We start from the raw sequence: 14,220 nt of genomic DNA on the forward strand, positions 1-14,220 counted from the left end.
AGAGAGAGGGGGTTCAAATGGAAAAAAAGGTTAAGAATGAGTGTATGAATCTGGGCCACTCATTTCGAATTTATTGCTTAAGCGCTCGAACGTACCAGATCAACTTAACTGATCATATTCATATATGAATACGTATATTCATAAGTGAGTAAGTATATAGGAAGTGGTTATGGATATATGAATATAGATGTGGTGGGTGGTGGTGTCGTTGGTGGTGGTTGGTTGCGAAGGTAGTGGTGTTGTCGTTGGCAGCAGTGGTGGTTGGTGGTGATGGTGGTGGTTGGTGGAGAAGGAGGCGATGTGGTGGATTTATTTATGAGTTCATTTATATTTATATTCATATATGAATATTACTCAATCTCCGTCGGCCTGGTACGCAAGAGCATGTTGCGGAAAAAATAAATGATTGGATGAAAATAATTTTCCCATTCACAATCTTTTTTATTTTTATCAATTGAACTTCTCTCTCTCTCTCTCTCTCTCTCTCTCATTTCGAATATGCCGCTAAAACGTTCTAACATAAAAGGACAGAATAGATCATATTCGTATATGAATACGTATATTCATATATGCCTAAGTGTACATTTATTTATGTATAAATAAGTATCTACATATATATATATATATATATATATATATATATATATATATATATATATATATATATATATATATATATATATAGAGAGAGAGAGAGAGATGGTTCAAATAAAAAAGAAAAATGTTGAGAATGAGGGAATAAATCTAGACCACTCATTTCGAATCTGTCGCTGGTCATATTCATATATGAAAAATGTTGAGAGTACGGGGACGACGGAGCTGGTCATATTCATATATGAATACGTATATTTATAAATGAATAAGTATAAAGGAAATGACTTTTCATATGCGAAAATAGTGGCGGTAGGTGGTGGCGGAGTTGGAAGTGCTTGGTGTTGGTTGGTTGCGAAGGTGGTTGTAACATCCAAAAATTTAAGACCAAAAATTTTGATTTTTAGATTAATAAAACCATCTTTCAAAAACATGTTCACGGAACCATAATAGAATCAAAATATAATCAAAATATTCCAATACATTAGAGTCAAAAAAATGTGGAACAATCATGGTGTGTGCGATACGATCATTGCGGGCTCTTCCCTTTCGAACTTAAATTACCTGAAACAGAAACTAAAAACCGTAAGAACGAAGCTTAGAGTGTTCCCAAAGATACCACTTATCTCACATATCAAACATATAATGGGTCCCGCCTGTCATCAGTCCTGGCATCGGGCCCCGCTTGGCATTGAGCCTTGCTCAGAACAAATTTGTCAATAAATAATGGTCTCCGCCCGACATCGGGCCCCACCCAGCATACATACAAACACACAGACACATGTAAGAATCACCAAGATAAATAGCATACAAGAGTCACACGGACAACTAGCATCCTAATCACTATAACCATGGGTTGGCATTAGTGCCTTCGACCCCCCAAACATAGTGAGGAAATCACTATTGAATCCTTAGATAAAATCTCGGACTGTTGTTCTGGAAAGAAATCCTATGCTAACAACATCCAATTATATCCAGTTAATAGTTGGTCTATAACCCATGACTGGAACCCCAGTCCACTATCCAACCCGCAGGGTAAAATTGCATTTACCCTTTCCTCACTTAGCCCAAAATTCAAGGCCTACTCCAATCACACTAGAAGCAAAATATGGTGCAACTTCCAATTTGGTCCCAAAACCCATCATGGGCCTAATTACAAGAATTCCCAAAACCCTAATAACATCCAAAGCTCCAAATGAGCCAAAGCACAACCATGCCCAAAGTTAGAAAACTAGTGGCCCATTAAGGCCCAAAAGCCCAAAACAACGTCTCACATTGTGATCAGTCCTAGGTCACATCGTGAGACGTGTCTGATTCGATTCTGGGACTCGCTCCTGACTCAGACGAATCAACGGGGACGATGATTCATGTTTACATCGTAAGACCTTATGTCTCACGTCGTGAGAACGTTCTAAAGCCACACAACCTTTTTAATGTTCTTAATCCATTCATCCCTCTATCCCAACCCTTCTAGAAGCTAAATGGGGCCTTAATGGTCAATATAAATGTTTTCATTATGGATATACATGCATCATGCATGTGCGTCCATCCTTATGGGTCAAAATTAGAAGAAATGGTCTCAAACTCACATGCAAGCCTCCAATACTACTTAAACTTCTAGATCGGAAAGATATAAGACTCAAAAGAGCATTTACATCCATAAAGTTGCTAACTTTATGGATATCCTTTACTCCAACAACCTACAAATTAAAGAAATAGAACCAAAAGCCTAGATCTAACCATGAAATGAGATAAAGTTGAGTTTTGTCACTTACACAGGGTCCAACAAGATGGGATCTGATGAAGATGATGATTCCTTTATACTCCCTTCATAATGATACTTCTTCATATCTCAATTTCTTTCCTTTCCCGATGCAAAAAACCAAGTTTCTCAAGGGGAATCGAAATTTAGGGTTTCTAAAGGCTTAGAGAGTGAGAGTGGCTGATGGTGGGTAACCCTAGCCTCTTATTCCCTTAAATACCCAAAAATTAGGGTTTAGGTCACTAAGCTGCGCTCACATCGTGAGACTCCAAAATACCGGTCAACAGATCAACGGTCACTCACGAAGTGAACCCTATGATCTCACATCACGAGGACCCCCAAATGCAATGAATGAAGAATTTGAGTACCTTAGGGTTTCGAGGTAATGCTCCCTCATCTTGTCTTTCGGTTCCCACATCCATTATGAACCCTTTTGGTGCTGACATTGCACCTTTACCAGCTCAACAACCTTGCTTCTCAAGGTTTTTGTCTTATGATCAAGAATCGCCACCGGTCTCTCGACATAATTCAGGTGATCATCCACCTGAATATCCTCCAATGGAACCATTGTGGAATTATCAATCAAACATTTCCACAATTGAGAGACATGAAACGTGCTATGGATCTAATTCAAGCTCCTCAGGGAGATCCAAGCGATAAGCAACCTGACCCAACCGGGCCAAAAACCTGAAAGGATTGATGTACTTGGGGCACAACTTCCCCGTCTTCCTGAATTGAATGACACCTTTCTAAGGTGACACATTCAGGAGAACCATATCTCCAACCTAGAACTCTAGGTCTAGCTCTTCTGTCGACTCTGTATTGTCTGAAGTCTACTCCAAGCCTGCTGAATCAATTTGGTAGTCTTGAGTATCACTTCAGTACTCCCCATGACTCGCCGACCGACTTCACCCAAACATATCGGGGTCCTGTCTTTCCTCCCATAGCATCTGAAACGAGGGTCGATCGATGCTGGTGTGATAACTATTGTAATACGAAAACTCCACCAAAGGGAGATATGTATCCTAATTCCCACCGAAATCCAATACACACGCCTTAAGCATATCCTCTAAGGTCTGGATAGTCTGCTCACTCTGTCTGCCAGTCTGCAGGTGGAAAGTTATGTTGAAGTGCAGACGAGTACCCAACTCCTCATAGAACCTCTTCCAACATCTTGAAGTAAATCGGACGTCCCTGTCTGAAACCACATAAACTGGCACCCCATGCTGTGCCATAACCTAGCCGATGTATATGTCGGTTAACTTCTCCATAGATATACTCTCCTGAATCGGAATAAAATGCATGCTTATGGTCAATTGATCAACAATGACCCAAATTGAATCCACTCTGCATGCTATCCGAGGCAACTGCGCAATGAAATACATGGTGATTTCCTCCCATTTTCAAATTTCCATTTGATTTAAACAAATATTCATCTGTTTTTGGAATGGAAAGATGAAAATTGGGTTACCTAGGCTGATCATTATGAACGAAGGACCAATTAAGGATGGCGACAGGACTAATTTTCATCTGTTTTTCTATTCATTATTCAATCCATGAAAATGGTAAAAGAAACACTGCTGTGTTGCCCTTGAATTTCAAAGAATTGATGCACAATCAAGAAAATGCAAAAGGAGCGATTTCAACAGCCAAGAATCAAGCTTATTGCTACTAAATAAGATATCTACATAGAAACTTCAATTTCAACGCCTTTTTAAAAGCAACATCGCAAAAAGTGAAGCAAATCAAGAATTGGACCAAAACATGTGTTACTCCATCAATTGTTCAACACCCACATAAAGGAATTTCAAATAATTCAAGCAAATTGAGAAATTGACCTAAAATTTTATATTACTCCACTAATTGTTCAAAAGCCACTTAAGGAATGTACATATAAGTGGAGCAGATGGACGACTACACCCAACCTATTTATTGTTTTTGTTTGGAATTGTGCTGCTGATCTTAAGCTCTTTTTGTATGCCCTTTTGCTTCTGTGCTCTCTTGGTACAAAGGCGATGTCGTCACTTTCGCCGTCATTAGTTTCTCTTCCAAATCCCTCCGACATCGACTGTGGCCGAGGCGGACACTAGCGACGGGCTATGTCGTAATCGAAGAAGAAGATGTGAAGTCGAGAGGAAGGGAATGCGTGCGACATCTGGGTGGTGGGGGGGTTTTATGTTTTACCAAAATTTAACGTAAATGATACATGTCATTTATTTAAGCTATGGGGCCCACAAACAACCGGCTTACCGGGTTGTTTCTTCTAAAATGTTGTTTTAAACACTTGAAATTGGATTTTATTCCCTAAAAGTGATAAAAAAAAAAACTTTAGTGACCTTTTAAAACAAATGGGAAAAGTTTGTTGGGTTAATATGACATTTACCCTTCCTTATGTGATTTGAGAGAGCCGACACCATTTGTTGGCATTGATATTGAGAAAACCCTTGAACATATTTGATTAATCATGTTGAATAAAATTGATTTGGACTCGAGGATCTTCATTAATATTGAGTACAACAACATGATTTGTTTTGGATTTTGGTTTGTAACTAGGAGGATATCCATGAAGTTTGTAGCACTTTTCAGTTGTGTGACCTTGAAATTTGCAATTAGTACAAAAAGGTTTGTCTATGTTAACAGAAGATTTGTAGTTATTTGGAGGTTTGCGTTGATTGTTTTGATTGGTAGCTCTTTCCATGAAAGCCATGGATTGATAAGAATCATTTGTCATAGATTTATGTTTCTTTTCCTGATTAAGTAAACAAAATACTCGATTGATAGATGGAGTTGGATCAATAAGAAGGATCTGTCCTCTAGTTTGAGGAAATGAATCATTCAGTCCCGTAAGAAAATTCATTGTGTGCTCTATTTGAAAGTATTTTTCGATTTCTTGAACACCATTGCAATCACACTTTTTTAGGTGCAGTGAGGACGAAAGTTTACAAGTTCTTCAGTAACGGACTTCAATTTGGTGAAATAAACCCTAATTAAGTCCTCATTTTTAGAGAGATTAACGAGTTCCTTCCGAATTTGGAAGATTCCAGGACAGTTGCTTTGTTGAAACCAGTCCTTTAAATCAATTCAAATTCCATAAGCAGACTCAGTGAACATATTTACTTGTTGAAATGTCTTTGGATAGAGAATTGAGAATCCAAGAAATAACAAGTATGTCGTTGTGCATCCACGAATTATAGCTAGGATCAGAAGAGTTTGATTTAAGAAGAGTACCATCTATGAATCCAGTTTTGTTGTTCACAGAAAGAGCAATATTCATCGCTTGACTGCATGTTTTGTAATTGTCACCAATTAACAGTTGAGAAACGAGCTTAATTCTAGGAATATCTAAATGATGCAGATAATAAGTATGCATGCGATAATCGATTGGAGCTACAGACATAAATGAAAATTTGGACTAACTAGTAGAAAGATCAATGGAAAAGTGTAACACGATCAGTGGAATAACTGATCGGAAAGATGAAGAAGATGATCATAAATCAAAATATAGAAAATTTGATCGGAAGCATAAGTTTCTGCTTTGATACCATATTACAAGAGAGAAAATGGAATCAATCTAGAAAATGATTTCATTGATTGAAACTGAAATCTATTACAACTTATATACATAGAAACTAACATAACGGTAATCCAACAAACTATAGTATGTTACACATTAGAGCAGTTTCTATAAAATACAATAATACCCTTTATGTTTAACAAGTTAAAATATTTGTATGTTATTATATATAATTTATTAGCGTTTGGTTCATAGGCCATGTAAAAATTAGAATTTATTTATTATGAAGCTGGTTGTGAATAGGGACATACTAAAAAACATTTTTACCTTTTTTTACTTTTTTTTTTTTAGGGGGGGCCGGGGGGGGGGGGGGGGGGGGGGGAAGGGGGGTCGATGCAAAATCAAATACCAAAACCATAAAACCACCCTTAAACTGTGAGATTATATTTAGACCAACACAATCACAAGGATTTAAATAAAATCCATAAAATATAGGATATCCATCTCTATTATGTGATTGCATTAAATATTGGAAGACCGTCTTCACAAATTGAGAAATATAGTCTTTTTTTTATTTTGATCTGAATGTCAATTACACTGTTTTTCAGGTTACTTTTCATGAACAGTCCATGCTAATAATTATACTAGACATATATCCGTATATTACACATATTATTATAAGGTGATAAAAAACACATACATTGAAAATATGATATATATCCCTAACATTTAATTAATTATTTTTTAAGCAACATAAAACAAACAATTATATATAACATATTTAATTAAATATTATATTCATTAACTATATAACATATGACCGATAACATGTATTCGATCAAATTTATATTAATGATTCCACCACAAGATACAACGACTTCACTAAAAGAATATTAAAACCAAGGAAAAAAAAAGTATTAGTAGACAACAATATAACGCCTGCAAATTCGAGCTATACGTTTAAAAATAAAAATAGAATTTTTAAATAGAAGATGGTTTTTTTTTTTTTTTTTTTTTTTTTTTTTTTTTTATAAATAATATAAACAAAAGTCGCAGTAATCATAATTACGAATCCATGAGTGTAAAGAGCGCCAAAATCTAACTCCGTATGAAGAAGTTATGATTTTTCGATGTTTAGTGTTTGAAACGATACATCGTGTGTGTCATAAAATATGAAACAATAAAAGGTTGGTCATTGGCCAAAAAATTTTAAACAAAAGTTGATGTCCTCGTAAATACAAATATGTCGATATAGGGAACGTCGAGAACATATCTCTTATAAAGATTTCGTGAATTTCGCAACGTTTTTTACAATGTGAACTTCACAGACTACAAAATAAAAAATAAATTGTGAATTAGCCTAAAAAATCCTAATGAAAGTTTTATTACTTGTCGATACGAAACGGATGATATCAAGAACGTAAAAGAACAGAGTATGTATCCAAAATATACGATTCTTCCAAGATTTCAAACTTTACTTGCTGAGGGTGATGTGGCGGCACCGAAGTCCGCTACATGGAATTGACTAAATCCTTTTATTATCCCTATGAAAAAGACATGTGGCATGATGAATTGTTGACAAGTGGTCCAACGATGAGACGACATGTAGCACAACTGGGAAGGATCCACACTTCCGTATCATCAGATTTGTCTATAAATAGAAATCAAATTCTTCTTCATTTGTTACTCAATATCTCTCTCAAGATCTATCCCAAACCCCGAGGATCCAACTCTCTGAGTATCGAGTATTTTAGTGAAGCGTTGCGTCATTGGAAAGTTCGACAAAATGAAGTATTCCGAGTTGAAGTTCTACCCTTGTAATTTCTAGTTTTTTCGCTAGAAAACCTGTAAGTTGAGTTATACTTACTACACTTTAAGTATAACTTATATTTATGGTTAGAATCGTTATTAAGAACCTACAAATAAGAATTATTATTAATTCTAGTTGAAATACTGATCGGTCTACTTACGGGAGTGATGCATAGGCTAGATCTGTGAGGTGTTTAAAGTGGGTTTTCCAAACGGTATATCTTTTTACCAAACGGATCCTCTTCTAGAGTGGTTTTACCTAGCCATTCCTTATTTGGTAGAAATTGGTATTTCTTTGAGATTATTGAAGAATCCAATAATGATTAATATAAGTTTATAAACACGAAAGAATACTAAGGCTTAGTAATATTCGTATTTAGATCGTTCAAAAGGGAAAACTGAAGCATTAGACGAGGAGATAACTTTCTTGCGAAACTTCTACCCCAATCAGGTGAGTGCATACTTACTTTCACGAACATGATTTTAATACAAATATTTATTAAAAGTCTTAAATAGAAGTTGAAACCCTATATGTGAATTAGATGCTTACTATCTTGAATACGTGTTACATGTATATTTGGTAATATTATGCAAACATTGTGTGAGCCATATATAGTTATGTTGGGACCCTATTTGTATAGATTTGTTAATGCAAAAGATAGACATTATAGTTATAGTTTATCTATTCTTTGTAGACAGTCGGTCTTGTTTACGAAAGTGTAAATGTAACATCCTGATTTCTCAGGTATATTATTTTATTTAATTATTTTGGAGTTTGAGGAGGAACTTGGCAAGTTGGAGCCAAGACTCGCCGAGTAGGGTCGCAGATGTTCATCCGGGTTCACATTCGGACTCAGTAGAGTTATGTGACAGAGTATTTGTATGCTATGTGTTGTACTGCATTAATTCTATGTGATTTGTGCTATGCATGTTTACAGAGTTAGAACCGGAAGGTTCACAGAGTAGGGTCCACGGACCCACAGAGTTATAGCCTCGGGTGGCTAATATGTGTTATGTGTGGCATTTTGGGGAACTCACTAAGCTTTGTGATTACAGTGTCTTGTGTTATGTATTTCAGGTTTCTCTCAGGATCACGGGACGGCACCGGCTTGATTGTACACACCAAAGAAAGAGTCATGTTTTGAGGATCCTGGTTTATTATGCAAGTGAAAATGGAGTTATGTTTTGTAATTTAATTATGAATGAGATTTTAAGAAAAGTGTTTTTAAGAATTAAACCATTATATTTAAATGAAAAATTGTTTTGAAATTTACGGTGTTACAAGTTGGTATCAGAGCCTTGGTTTGAGGGATTCGGATGCACCTTCGGGTATATCTAGACTCAAACTGAGGAAGTAAGAAAAGTTTTCAAAGAAATAATTTTCTAAAGCGAATAAGAGTTCAAAGAGAAAGTGAGAAAGAGCAGTGTGTATAATCCGCCAGAGCCCGAACGGTGATTTCCCAAAATACCATTACTTTTGTGTTATGAGATATTTATGATGCACTTTATGAGATATTATTGCATGCTAGAGACAGACTAGGTATTTCATATCTTAGGACTAGAGTGGCCTGATTTATGATGCCTTAGCCTAGGAATTGCTGCTATATGCGATGTGCTTTTGAGTATGTGATTAGTGAGAATATTTAGTTGGAATCCTTTAGGGGATTTTAGTAGAGGAGTAATCTAGGGGAGATACCTAGATGAGTACCGTGGTACTTAGCGAAAGAATAGTTAGAACCCGCGAGGGGAAGAGTTGCAGAGTTCGGTGGTACTTTCGAGGATGAGCAGAGCAAGCAGAGTTATTACCCAGAGTGAGTCCTATGTATTCTTCGATGCTTGAATGCTGCTTGCTTCGTGCTTCATGGAACTCTCGATGATGGGAGTCAGCTACCAAGCGAATATGACGATATTCAGGAGGTAGATGGCTGGCATCATTAGGAGCTCTTCAGCAGCTGATGGCAGAGAAGTGTGAGAATCTAGGAAGAGCCTAAGGAGTAACCTTAGCTAGATGAGTGCGCTGGCAGAGTAGAGAATTTCGTTGGGAAGCGAGCATGCGCGATGGAATTAGTGAACGAGAAGGTCGAGCAGCTACTTAGGAGCTTTGGGATAGTCCCTGTGGAAAGTATGGGTAGATGTGGCAGGTAGTATGGGCCCGTACTACTGAAAGCAGAGGACCCATACTTGATACAGTGAGTATTCCGAAGGTTCTAATGAGCGGAATGAGGAGTGATGTTATGGTTCGAGTACCATACATCGGAGCAGATGGAGGAGTGATCTTATGGTTCGAGTACCATACATCGGAGCAGATGGAGGAGTGATGTTATGGTTCGAGTACCATGCATCGGAGCGGATTGAGGAGTGATGTTATGGTTTGAGTACCATACATCGGAGCGGATTGAGGAGTGATGTTATGGTTCAAGTACCATACATCATAGCGGCTCGCGGAGTAAAGTTATGGTTCGAGTACCATACATCAGAGCGGATGGAGGAGTGATGTTATGGTTTGAGTACCATACATCGGAGCAGATAGAGGAGTGATGCTATGGTTCGTGTACCATACAACGAAGCATATTGAGAAGAGATGTCATGGGATGAGTACCATGGTTCATAGTGAATGATGCTCGTGGTTCTTCGGTTATCCGGTCATGATTGATGAGGTAGAGATTGGACGCTATGGGTTTTAGGCCAGTGGGCCATGATTGAGTTTGAAGAGGTGTCCCTTGAGAGGGAGGTCGAGAGCCTTTCAGAGTATTTTGGTAAGGAGTTAGAGGGAGGTGAGAATTTCAGTCTGAGTTGAGCAATCAGTCGATAAAGGAGATGTCACCTTCTATGACCTGGGTGGTACTATTTATGTTCGTGTGCGAAACATGAGAGGCATGATGTTTAAGTTTTGGGTTTGGGAGTAAACCCTGCAGGTTGTCATTGAGGATGATTTTCCATCAGAGTATCAGGTAGCATGTGTGCCGCGAGGCAGTAATTTACCATGAGCAGACAGTCAGTTGGGACTGAGATAGTCGAGGACCACGTTACACCTATCTATGTTGGGTATTGAATATGGGAGTGGGTCCCTGTTCTTGGGAAGATCCATGTGATGGAACGTCGGTTGATGAGTCAAGGTGGGGGAGTATGATGATTTCGTGGTCCAGTCTATGAGTCAGTGATGCTATTGGATAGTTGAGTTGTTTGGTTTTGGGTTGGTACGAGACTTGGAACGACTAGAGGCATTTGTGACGAGAAGTTCTTGAGGATTTCATCTAAGGTTCAAAGTATATGAGATCAATTGATTTCCTTAAAGGGGATTATCGGGCATTGCGTAGCACTTTCCAGGGGCATGTGCGTTATTGATGGTGAAAATAGTTTGTGAGATTGTTGATGTGTCAGATAGTGATGGTTCGAACCCTAAGTGGGGAAGAACCGGGTGGTTTATTGAGAGAACCAGAGATTTGTGCAAGAGCGGTTAGGGGTTGGATATAGAAACATACGGCTTGAATTCATGAGATCAAGGTCATTGGTGATCAAGGAAAGGTGTAGGGCGAGATAATGCATGTGGTATATGTCTGAGAGAAGGATGGGTGTCTCCACGGCAGGTGGTCAATGGTCAGGAATCTGGTGGTGGTCAGATTTGTTTCAAGTGGAAGACGCGTAATGATGGTATGGACAGTTGAGAACTTCTGGGTTGAAATATGGGTAGAAGATTGTTGAGTAGCCAACTCCCGGGCTGGGATGTGTATTCTTGCTTGGATTTTGAGCAGTATTGGAAAGGGTTTCGGAGGATCATCAGTGTGTTCTAAAGAGTTAGCGCCTTCCTTGTATTCCAATTGAGTGTTTAGATGCACTGAAGTTGCGCATTGAGTGAAATAGGAAATTATTATGGGATTCAGAGGAAATGTATTGATGTATGTGTATGGTGTTGGGAGTAAGGGAATCAATGGTAGAGGCAGGACATTGTGATGCTCTGTTATGGTTTTCCGTGGTTTCCTCTTATAGTGTCCCGACTTCGGAGTTATTTAGATTCTTGGGTTTAAGACGACTAGCGATGTATCATGTATCTACGGTTCCAGTGGGAGCCCTTCGTGTATTGTCATCAAGAGGGATTATTTAAGGAGGTGGATCTCCGCAGAGGTAGGTTCTGTGTTATGGCGGTTGCTGCCAGAGTCTGTAATGCATATCGGGGCAAGTGTGTGTGTAACTATCTATGATAGTCTTCGGTGCATGAGTTAGTGAACATAGTGTGGCATTGTAATGAGAATGAGAGTATAGGGTGAAGATACGGGGAGTCGTAGTATTCACCAGTCAGAGGGTGTTGTGATGCTACGGGGAGCCGTAGTACTCACAAGTCAGAGAGAGAGAGAGAGAGTCGTGATGCTACGGGGAGCCGTAGTATTCGCTAGTCAGAGGGTGTTGTGATGCTACAGGGAGCTGTAGTACTCACAAGTCAGAGGGAGGGAGTCGTGGTACTATAGGGAGCCGTAGTACTCACTAGTTAGTTGGCGTTGTGATACTACGGGGAGCCGTATTATCACTAGTCATAGGCTATCGTAATGTTGCGGGAAGCCATAGTACCCACTAGACAGCAAGAGAGTATGATGATGGAGTGTTCTCTGATAAGTGCATGATGCAGAAGAGTTTTAGGATTGAGTAGCCCTAGTGTTGAGTTTATGGAGCCTAGTGGTTAAACCGGGGGGAGACTGGGGTCTCCGTCTCTATTGGGAGGGTCAGCGAGGTGCGCGGGAGAATATGCACAGCAGACACCATAGGTTAGAGCTGAGTTGATCTTCGATTGGATTGCATGTTTTTTTACGAGGGAAAGGGAATTTCATGACGTGCGTGTCACTGGGTCGTGATAGTGGTCACGGGGAGGAAGTTAGTGAGATATTTTGGATCATGTTATGTGTGACCTTTGGGGGTTCAGCTGTGGGGCCAAAAGCTGACCTGGTGCTCGGTATCGAAGATGAATATGAGAAATGAGCTAGAGTTTGCCATGGAGATGTCTGTGGACACTTCGGAGCGAGCGAACGATTGAGACACTCGAGGATATGCTTTGGGCATGTGTATTAGATTTCGGGGGGGGGGGGGATTGTGGCCTGTATTTTCCCTTGGCAAAGTTTTCCTACAACAACAGGCATCATTAGTGCATTAGTATGCCACCCTTTGAGCTGTTGTAGGGAAGGAGGTATCGGACCCCATTTGCTAGGGAGAGGTAGGGCAACGTGTGATGGGAAGTATAAAGATCGTGCTTCAGACATCAGAGCAGATACAACAGGTCAGGTAGAGGTTGTTGACCGCTCAGAGTTGCTAGAAGGGTTATGCAGACAGGCGCCGGTCCGAGCTCAAATTTTTGGTTGGTGACTTTGTACTCCTGAAGGTCTCTCCTTGGAAAGGAGTGATCCGATTCAGGAAGAGGGGCAAGTTGGGGCCCCGATATATCGGTCCTTTTCGGGTGATCGCGAGGGTAGGCAGGGTAGCCTACCGGTTGGAGCTACCTGCAGAGCTAGGTCAGATCCATGTCACTTTTCATGTGTCGCAGTTGCGAAAGTGTATAGCCGATGAGTCCGCAATAGTGCTATTAGAGGATATTCAGGTGGATGTGGGCCTGAACTTCGTTGAGAGACCGGTGGCTATTCGGGATCGAAAGATCAAGGTTCTGAGGAACAAAGAGGTGCCTCTGGTGCAGGTCCAGTGGCAACACCGAAAGGGGTCAGAGCTTACTTGGGAGTTGGAGCGTGAGCTGCGTGAGCAGCATCCGGAGTTGTTCCCAGAGTGAGACTTCGATGACAAAGTCTGATTCTAGTGGGGGAGAATTGTAACATCCTGATTTCCCAGGTATATTATTTTATTTAATTATTTTGGAGTTTGAGGAGGAACTCGATGAGTTGGAGATAAGACTCGCCGAGTAGGGTCGCGGATGTTCATCCGGGTTCACGTCTAGACTCAGCGAGTCCACGCTGTTTAATGAAACCCTAATCCACCGGGTTTGGAGCCTATTTAAGGGCACTTATAGCCTCCCATTGCGACTACCAGTCCCTTGAGAGAGCCCTAAGTGAGCCAAATCGTTGTGAGGGAGAAGAAGTCACTTTTTGATCCTTGAATCCTTGGTTTAGTAAGAAGAAGGTGACAAGAGCAAAGAGGAGGTGCGATTCAAGCAGTTCCAGAGTTCAGAGACATCATTTTGAGGTAATGGTTCGAACCTCCTTTAGTTTTGGTGTTGATAATTAGATTTAGGGTTTTCTAACCCCTTTGGAGAGTGATTATGTGGAGCAAATGGTCCCTCTTCGAGTTTGTGCCTTGGATCTGGACTCAAAGAGGTCCAGAGACCTTGACCCTTGGAGCTTTATGGACCAATTTGAGGTTATTGGCCTTAGGTTGCCATTTTGGGGATTAAATCTCCTTTTGATGCCTTTTTGTGGTTATACAAGCTTCAAGTTTCGAACTTTATGTGGCATTCATGCTTGGGGAGGCCATATCTATGGTTTGGAGAAACAGATCTGATCTCAGGAGGTTAGTAGAGTTTGTGCATGGCATGAACTCGTCGAGTCGTTCTTGA

General features: G+C 39.8%; 1 long non-coding RNA gene across 1 annotated transcript; it reads left to right on the plus strand.

The window, feature by feature from the left end:
* Positions 1–7,587: 7,587 nt before the first annotated feature.
* LOC145008791 (uncharacterized) lies at positions 7,588–8,945 on the plus strand. The gene is made up of 3 exons (XR_013663637.1): positions 7,588–7,714; positions 8,057–8,127; positions 8,755–8,945. It is a non-coding gene; the product is annotated as an uncharacterized LOC145008791 (long non-coding RNA).
* The last annotated feature ends 5,275 nt before the right edge of the window (positions 8,946–14,220 follow it).

This window comes from Lactuca saligna, chromosome 8 (genome assembly GCF_052625555.1).
Source record: "Lactuca saligna cultivar CGN05327 chromosome 8, ASM5262555v1, whole genome shotgun sequence".
In the NCBI taxonomy this organism is placed as follows: Eukaryota; Viridiplantae; Streptophyta; class Magnoliopsida; order Asterales; family Asteraceae; genus Lactuca; species Lactuca saligna.